This window comes from Euprymna scolopes, chromosome 9, assembly GCF_053919585.1.
Source record: "Euprymna scolopes isolate OS-2025 chromosome 9, ASM5391958v1, whole genome shotgun sequence".
In the NCBI taxonomy this organism is placed as follows: domain Eukaryota; kingdom Metazoa; phylum Mollusca; class Cephalopoda; order Sepiida; family Sepiolidae; genus Euprymna; species Euprymna scolopes.
The window spans coordinates 42,838,130-42,848,129 of record NC_136490.1 but is presented as its reverse complement, the minus strand read 5'-3'; the positions used below and the strand labels follow the sequence as shown (position 1 = coordinate 42,848,129).

General features: G+C 33.1%; 1 long non-coding RNA gene and 1 pseudogene across 2 annotated transcripts in view; one reads left to right on the top strand and one right to left on the bottom strand.

The window, feature by feature from the left end:
* The window catches only part of LOC145284530 (uncharacterized), a 566,565-nt gene that overhangs the window by 290,116 nt on the left and 266,449 nt on the right, over nt 1-10,000 (bottom strand). The window lies entirely within an intron of this gene.
* Nucleotides 942-1,079, top strand: LOC145285352 (U2 spliceosomal RNA; annotated as a pseudogene).

Below are 10,000 nucleotides of genomic sequence, written 5' to 3'. Positions count from 1 at the left end.
GAAGTACTCCATGTTGATACTATTTTTCTCTCTGTTTTAATACAATGCAAGGGAGAAGGAATACAAAAATACACACATGAAATGGTCATAATCCTGACGAAGAAACTAGCATCGTTTATTATTTCTATTTTTAAACAAATATTTATATAAGTGACTCTATAAGTCATTCCGTCGGTCAGTCGGCCGGTCGGTCGGTCTGTCAGTCTGTCCGTAACACTTTTGGCCTTGGCCTTTTTGGTTAAGATTAAAAGTCTGTCGTTAATAGATGCTGTTCTTAGCTTTTTAAGCTTTTCTTGGCCTTATGGCCAATATCAACGTGTAGTATTTGTTCCGGCAGATACTGCAAGCAAAGACCCTATGTGGGGGCGACCCCACAGACAAGACCTTGGTCAATGTAGGGCAACCCTTCATACCAATTGTCACTATCCAGCTCCTCTACTCCCCGGGGAGTTGGTCCCCATTTCCACTTCACTCCTTACATTAAAAATCGGCCTTGTGCCTAATTTGCTCGTTGGGGAGCAAATAAATACGCTTTACTTGGCTTTTTGGCAAAGATCACAGTGTAGTATCTATCCGACAGATACTGCAAGCAAAGACCATATGTGGGGACAACCCCACATATAAGACCTTGGTCAATTTAGGAGCAACCCTTCATGCCAATTGTCAATATCCAGCTCCCCTACTCCCGGGGAGTTCGTCCCAATTTCCCCTTCACTCCTCACATTAAAAATCGGCCTTGTACCTAATATAAGACCTGTGTCAATGTCGGGGCAACCCTTCATATCAATTGTCACTATCCACCTCCCTTACTCCCCGGGGAGCTGGTCCCTATTTCTCCTTAACTCCTCACATTAAAAATCGGACTTGTGCCTTATTTGCTCGGTGGTGGTGCAAATAAATACCAACCCCACATATAGGACCTTGGTGGGGAGCAAGTAAATACCCTTTTCTTGGCCTTTTGGCCAAGATCAAAGTGTATTATCTGTTCTTATTTCATGCTGTACTTATGTTTGTAACTTTGTGATATCAAGTGGGGGTTCACTTTTCTGTATTAATTTAATGTAAAATTATCACCCACTTTACAACCAGTCAGTCTCAAGTCATTCTCCAGATCATTCAAGTTGTTCTTGAAGGATTCCAGTTATTTTTTAAAGCATTCAAGTCATTCTTAAGGTCATTCAATTCATCCTTAAGTTCATTAAAGTCATTCTTTATTTATTTAAGTCATTTCAGCCCATGTTTCTGTCATTTTAGTTTATCTTTAAGAATTTCATGTCAATCCTACATTCCCGCATTCACGAGAGCACCCGACTAATGGCTATCGGCTTTATTTTTTATTATTATTTAAAAAAAGACTTTGGTTGTGCGTTTGTTTTCTTACGTAGACTTACGTATTTTAACTGTAATTTTAAACAAAGCTTATATAGCAAGCAAAACCTTTTTAACTAATACATACATATATCTATATCAACTGTTCTGAAATATCAGCAATAGGAAATTCGATTCCACATATTTCTCATTGCCCACTACAGATGTCAGCTAATTACCTGTACAAAGAATCTCCATTTCCTTAATTCTGATCAATAGTCGCTGAGATTGGAGACATAAAATTGCTAAAAAATGCTATACACACACGCACATATATATATAAGCCTGACGAATCCTCATGAGAATTAAACGCGGAATATTCTGTGTAGCTTTATTGCCATATATATTTTCATAACTTACTACCTAGCTCTATTTATGTATTGAGCAATGTTGAAGTAAATATCTTCGTATATTAATTTTTGTGATTATATGAAGTAATCACACACACGCGCACGCGCGCACACACACAAACACACCCACGCGCACTCTCACACACACACACATATATATATATATATATTAGTGTATTTAGGCAGCATTCGTTCATTCAGCCAAACATTATTAAAAACAACAGAGATATCTTGCTTAATGATTCTTTTTTTCATTTTTTCGATCTTTCGTAAGATTTTTTTAACATCAAAATGGAAGGTATTTACAAATGTTCCATGGTTCACACGTGCGCTTTCGATTCTTTCTTGAATCATCATCAGGTGGAGATAAAATATTAAAAATAGAAGTGAAATATATAGTTACGAATGATAAAAAGAGTCAATGAAAAGTCGATTAAAATATACATTTACGAGTGATAAAAAACTCGATTAAAGATTAGGATGATAAAAGACAATGTTAGTAAAACCAGTCGTATACTGGTTATGCTAAACATTTCAGCACATTATTGCTATTTTCAAAATTAATGCTATTTATAGATGGGTGCTGGGTTTTTATATATAGTGTTTCAAGTATTTTTAATTTTTTACAATTACTTTCTCGTTGCAAAATCCTTGTGTTGTCCACGAGGACCTTTCTAAGATTAGAGGGGGGACAGCTATGTTGATTTGTTAATTGCTGGTATATTGAGCTAGTACTGTTTAAATGCATCGTTAATCGACGGGACAATCTTGTTTTTGTATGTCCAATATATGCGTTTTTATGTTCGGAGTTACACTCTCCTAAGGGGCATTGAAATTTGTACACAATATTGGTTTGCTCCAACATTTTTGTCGCGGCGAGGAGTTATTTTTATATATATTCATATTTCATTGAATAAAATAGGTTTTGTCTTTTCTAATTCAAGTGTGGATCCTTTCTCTCTTCTTCCTTAATTCCTTTCCTTCTGGCAGAAACTGGTAGATGTAGTTATAATATTTGTTGTAGGCCCAAGTACTTTAAAATTCGCCTGGATTCATTATCAGGGATTAGTTCGAGGCAATCTATAAAAGATTTGTTTATTATTTATTGTTATGTATATACAGCCACTCATCCTATCTGTGCATATATATTTTTATTCGATTGTACATAATTACTAACTAACCTTTGCATTTTTTCGTTCGACAGAATTTCAACGCATATTCTCTTAGTCTTATATTCTTTTATGTAATATTGTGCAATTCAATTTTTAGGATTTGACGTATTCCAACGATTAGCTCATGATGATTTTGTTAGGAAAAGGGATCTATCGGAGTTTCCCGTTTACTATATTTAAAACACTTGTGCATATGTATATTTTGTTTTTACATTGGTTAATATTGTATATTAAGTTAGTTTAGTGATTTTACAAGCATTTTAGTAAGTTTTACTATTAATAAAATATATTTTATTAATATTTGCGTGTTAGTCTTAATAAATGTTGCTTCTAACACGCCGGTTATTAGTGTTTGGGTTATTAGTAAAATGTTTGAGTACAGACGTGTTGTAAATTGTGGTAGTAAGACGATAGTAGTACTTGGCTCTACAGTAAATATGGCGTGTACATCAGCCAGTTCTTACCCCAACAAAGAAATCAATGCGGACGATGGAAAGAATTCAAATTAAAGAAATATGCTTCAAAAGAAGGATGCTACATAATTTCACATATAATCACACACACACACACACACACATATATATATATATATATATATATACAGACTCGCGTAAACAATTCTTATGCCACAAGTATATATATATATATATATATATATATATATATATATATACTAGCAGGGAGACCAGACGTTACCCGACATTGGAGGATGATGAACAAATATTTCACACTTCTTTTATATGTATTGTCATCAAAATCAGTCAAATCGCCCGGAGGGAACTGTCACATGCCTCCATGCAGTAACTTAGTCAAAATACATGTTATTCTACATTGCACTGTAGAGAACCTCCTGTTTTGTTTACAAAAATATTTTACATAAAATTCTTTCCAGTTAACGAAAAATAAACATATAAAGGAATTTACGTGATGGGTTTGAGCCTACAGACCACGTTATAAAAGAAAAATCCAAACAAACAAAAAAGAAAATCACATAAATTTTCAAGTCTTATAAAATTCTTTGAATACACACACACACACACACACACACACACATATATATATATATATATATATATATATATATATATATATATATATATATATATATATATCTTAATAACTTGATTTGAGCCCAAAACAATAAATTTTTAATAAGGATCAAATTTTTAAAAATGAACTTTTTTTGGGGGGGGGGCTCAGCATACACCTCCAAACATCCCCGGCAACGCCAGATTGAAATGCTAGTATATCAATAAAAATGAACGTCTGTGTATCTGTCTGCGTGTCTGTATGTGTGTTTATATGTCTGTGTACATTTCCTTACACAATAACTCTGTCAATTTTTAGTCTACAGACTCGAAATTTGATATACAGGGTACTGAGATTTGGGAAAATCAATGTGATTGGTTGTCGGCCAGAAATTTTGCTGTTAAAGGGTCAGAGTTCAACGATTTGACCTTTGAGAACTCTACCAAACTCCTCGCCGGGCATCCATGCTAGTATATATATAAAAGTGAAAGTGTCAGTCTGACTGCCTGTCTGTGTGCGCGTCTTTCTGTGTACATTTCCCTACACAATAACTGTCAATTTTCAGTCTACATACTCAATATTTGATATACAGGGTATTGAGATTTGAGAATATCTTTGTAATCGATTTTCGGCCAGAAATTTGGCTGTTTAAGGGTCAAAGTTCAACGATTTGACCTTTGAGAACTCTACGAAACTCTACGAAACTCCTCCGACAATTTTGGGTATGAATAATTGAAATCTTAGATATAGGTTCCTTGGACATGGATCTAACTTAATGACTTAATTTGAGCCCCAAACAACAAAAGTGAAGGGGTCATAATAGGGATCAAAGTTTAAAAAAAATTACCTCTGCTGTCTTTACCAAATTACTCAAACAATTTCTGGTCTAAACATTTGAAATTTTACATAAAAGGTATTCAGAGATAGGGCAAGATTTTTAATCGGTTTGGGTCGAAAATTTGAGCTACCAATATAGAAATGTATGTATGTATGCATGCATGTCTGCCTAAAACCTTCGATAGAGGTGAGAAGATCAGTATCGTTTTTAAGCTCGACCCTTCAGACGATAAATACCGAAGGATCGGCTAAAAAACATTAATTTCTTCACCCTAAACTGGGCACTTTTCTACAGGGAGGGGTCGCTTTTATCGCCGATATTTTCGAAAGTCATCCCCTCCTTTCTATTGCCTAGCCTTAATTTAAATCTACGTCACTTCCGCTTTGGCGGTGGTCGTAACCACAAAGACGTCAGATTCCCCCCCCCCGTTCTTTTTCCTCCTTCGCGGTATGGGTTCGAGCCGGCCTTCCTACTACCACTTTTTTTTTTTGCTCAACACACACCTCAAATATCCGGGCAACGCCGGGGACTCATGCTAATATATATATATATATATATATATATATATATATATATATATATATATGTGTGTGTGTGTGTGTGTGTGTGTGTGTGTGTGTGTGTGTGTGTGTGTGTGTGTGTGTGTTTATTACAAACTTTTTTACGAAAATATTTCGCAAGTATTAATCATCATATGCTAGATCTTTTCCGGATGAATGCAATTCCACGGCCCATACATAACTAAGTTGTATTTTCTTGTGAAATAAATAGAAAAAATGTATTTTGATATAAATATCAATGCACACACATACAAAATACAAATGCATAGTAATATAGATGTAAACATTTCTATATATGTATATATCTGTATGCGTGTGTGATTATTTGTTTGTCAAAGTGTGTATGATTATATCTAATAAAATATACTTAGAAATCTATTCATTGTTGTCTTATCATATGAAAATCTTTTTTCTATTATTCATATCCATCAATGCTTTAAGAAATAGAATCTAATATATTAATGGCGGAAAAATTCCTTCTACAATCTACAATTACTCATATCAATACCAAGGCAACGCAAAACTGTTGTTTTTTTTTCTGATCCTCACACGCTTTCTTTCAATGTGTTGCTATAATACAGAAGAGTGATTATTTACTAAGGTCAAAATCTACTCGAGGATGAGAGAAAACGAAATGGTCGGCTCGATTATGAACAAATTATTGGAACCGATAGATGAATAGGGTAAATATGTTTAACCCAGAAAACCCTGAAAAAATATTTCTTCAAATTGTTTAGTTAGTTTAGTTGGTTTATTTTATTGGCATATAAACCCTTTCTTTTGTTTTTTTAATGCTGAAGAATTGGATTTTGCTTAGTTCATTTACTGTTGCTATTTATCTATTTTTTTACTAGCATTTCTGTCCGGCGTTGCCCGGGTGTTTGTAGGTGTATGTTGAGATAAAAAAAAAAAAGCAGTCTACTTCTTTAAAACTTTGACCTCTATTATGACCCCTTTAAATTTATTGTTTTGGGTTCAAATCAAGTTAATAAATTCGATCCATGTCCAAGAAACATTTATCTAAAATGTCAAGTGCGTAGACCCAAAATTGGCGGTGGAGTTTGGTAGAGTTCTCAAAGGTCAAATTGTTAAACTTTGACCCTTAAACAGCCAAATATCTGGCCGAACACAACTCAGAAAGATATGCTCAAATCTCAGTACCGTGTATATCAAATTTCGAGTCTGTAGACTTAAAATTGACAGAGTTATTGCGTAGGGAATTGTACACAGACACACAAACAGACACACACACACACACACACGTTCACTTTTATAGATTTATTTATTTATTTATTTTTTTATTTTTCCAGGTTTTGTTGGTACGGAAACATAAGTATAAATAATGATTTTGGATAGGCACTAGTCATATATTATGGGTTTTTTTAGATTTTTTTTTCAATTATATTTTATTGTACAACTTTGTTTCTTTTAAAAATTCTAAGAGGGTTTTGGAGATCAACTTTGTTAAAAAATGTCTTTCAGATTGTTTTCTTGGTAGTGTTTTATTTGTATTGGATTGAAATCTATGAGGTTGGTTAGTATATGTTTCACTGTGTAGCGTTCTTAACATGGGTTACAGCTTGGTACTTTTTCGCCTTTTATTAGATATAAATGGGTCGAAATGGTATGTCCTATTTGGAGTCTTGTTATTATTATTTCTTGTTTTCTTGTCATTTTCCTGTTGTTGACTTTAACTCCTGCCCATTCTTTGAGGGTGGATTTGCTTTGGTTTAATATGTATTTGAAGAGAAGCATTTTGATATCAGCAGAGCAATAAGAAGGACGTTCCAAATGTAATGTCTCGTATTTTTTTTTATTTCCCGTCGGGATTTCTAATGCGCTTATTATGATGATTGTAATTATACATTCATGACCATATTTCATCGCTCTGTTCAAAGTAACGAAATTACTCAGACAAATTTTGGTCTAAACATTTGAAATATTACATGAAGTGTATTCAAGTCATGAACAGTACATATGGCCCGAGCAAAGCCGGGCAGAAATGCAACTAGTAAATAAGCTTGGTGTTGAGAGTAATAGTAAATTAAAAACAAATACTTTTGGGTTTGAGATTAATAGTGAATTAAGAGTAAATAAGTTTGGAGTTTATAGTAATAGTAAATTAATAGCATATAATTTTGGGTTTGAGATTAATAGTCAATTATTAGTAAATAGTAAATATTATTAGTATAGTAAATAATCAGCAGCTTATTTTGGGTTTGAGATCAAAAGCAAATCAGTTTGGATTTAAGAGTAATAGTAAATTTGTATGTAATAGTTTTGGGTTTGAGATTAACAGTGAACTATTCGTAAATAAGTTTGAAGTTGAGAACAATAGTAAATTAATAGCAAATAATTTTGGGTTGAGATTATAAGTGAATTAATAGTAACTAAGTTTGGATTTAAGAATAATAGTAAACAATTTTGGGTGTGAGATTAATTGTTAGGTAATCAATGTATCATATCTATTAAAGTAATATTGTCTGTCTGTGTGTGTACATTTCCATAGCAAACTGTCAATTTTTATCTATAGACTCGAAATTTGACAAAAGGATTATTGAGATTTGGGAAAATGTTTAATCGGTTTTTAGCCAGACATTTCGCTGTCAAGGGGTCAAAGTTGAACGATTTGAGCTTTGAAAACTTTCCAAAACTCCTCTGTAAAGTTTTGATCTAAATACTAGAAATTTTTAATGTAGGTTACCTGTATATAAGTACACACTCAGTATATATATATATATATATATATATATATATATATATATATATATATATGTGTGTGTGTGTCACGATACATCTTCTATTATTATATGTAATAAGTTTTTTTAAATAGTCAACCATATAGGAGCCTATTCGTGACCAGACACACACACACACACACACACACACACATTCAGCTTTATATTATAGATATACATATGCATATAAAGTTATTAACATAGAGCCCGAGCAACGCCGGGCTGAACTGCTAGTATATTATAAAAGTGAAAATATCTGTGTGTATGTGCTTGTGTACATATCCTTACGAAATTACTCTGTCAATTTTCGGCCTAGAGACTCAAGATTTACCATAAGGAGTATTGAGATTTGGGAAAATCTTGTCAATCGGTTTTCGACCAGAAATTTGGTTGGCAATGGGGTCAAAGTTCCACGATTTGAGCTTTGAAAATCTTACCAAACTCCTCCGCCAATTTTGGTCTAAAAACTTTAAATCTTAAATGTAGGTTACTCGGACATCGATCATACTTTTTAATTCAATTTGAGCTCATAAAAATAAAAGGTAAGGGGTCAAAATTGGCGTCAAAGTTTTTAAAAAATTGACCTCTGCGGTCTCTACCAAATTAGTGGCGTGTCATGATTAGCGTCAGTGTGGAGATTCGAACTCGGCAACGAAGCCATCTCTGACTCCATTAACAAGGAACAAATCCACACGCCCACCGTTAAACACGAGAAATATAGTTGAAATTTAAACATTTACTATTAAATATAAAGACGGTGATGGTGTTTTAATGATTATGACATTATGATCTGCGCATGAAAGCTAAAGTGGCCGACTTTTAACTTCAACTTAGAGTGATTAATAAGAAGAACCGAGTTCTGAAAAAGGGCATAATTATTACTATAATTATTTTTAATACCTACAAACACTTATGTTTCATCAGTGTTTGTATATACATATATATATATATATACAAAAGACACATTGTGTGTGTGAGTTCCTTCTTTATAAGTTCCGAAACGACTGAGAAAATCTTCTGCAAATTTCACACAAAGATAATTTTTATATCTGACAGTGTTGTTAGTCAGCTTTTCTTCAGAAATTCATCCGATACGTATCGAAAATTTATAAAATCCGATCTTAAAAATAGATATTCTCTCTTATAGATAAAAAGAAATTGTTTTGCAGTGTTTATTGCTACACCGACAAGGGAGATAATAAGATTTCATCAAATCATTTTCATTAAACAACAATAAAAAATATGTATCACAATATAGAGCTATAGCTTTTTGAAAGAACATGATTCCCATTTCAAACCTGGGTGTACCTCATCATTTTATTTTATTTTTTTTCTTATTAATGAGTTCAATTTACGATAAAATAAAAGGTACCATTTAAAATCGCCGCAAATCATTTCTTTGCTTACTTATTTTAAAACTAAATATTAATTTTTCCATGTATAGACGCGGAAATGTTATCGTAGCTTACATATTATCAATATATTTTTAAAACACTACCTAACTGTGTTCGTGCATGTTGCACTGTTGAAGTAGATATCGAAAATTGATACCTTATTTTTGTAGATATATTTAATAATTATTATATTATTAAGAAAACTAACAATAATAACAAGCCGCGCGTGCATGGTCCCCCTCTTGTGCTGCATGTGAGATGACGTATCCAAAAGATAGTGAAGAAATTATGAATGTGGGAAGTCTGAAAGAGTAATGTTGTCTTTACATTTTCGGCAAGTTTCAGAAACATCTACTGGATGGGGCACATATTATGGGGTAAAAAGAATCACTTTCTACAATTTGGGGGCATTCGTGACTGCTTTTGAGCTCCTGGAATGTCGAATCCCAGTGAAAATGGAAAAACGATGCAGTTTCACGCCTTAAGACATGTATATTTGAATTCAGTACCATGGAAAACTACTATATATAAACACATATCAAGTTCTTGAG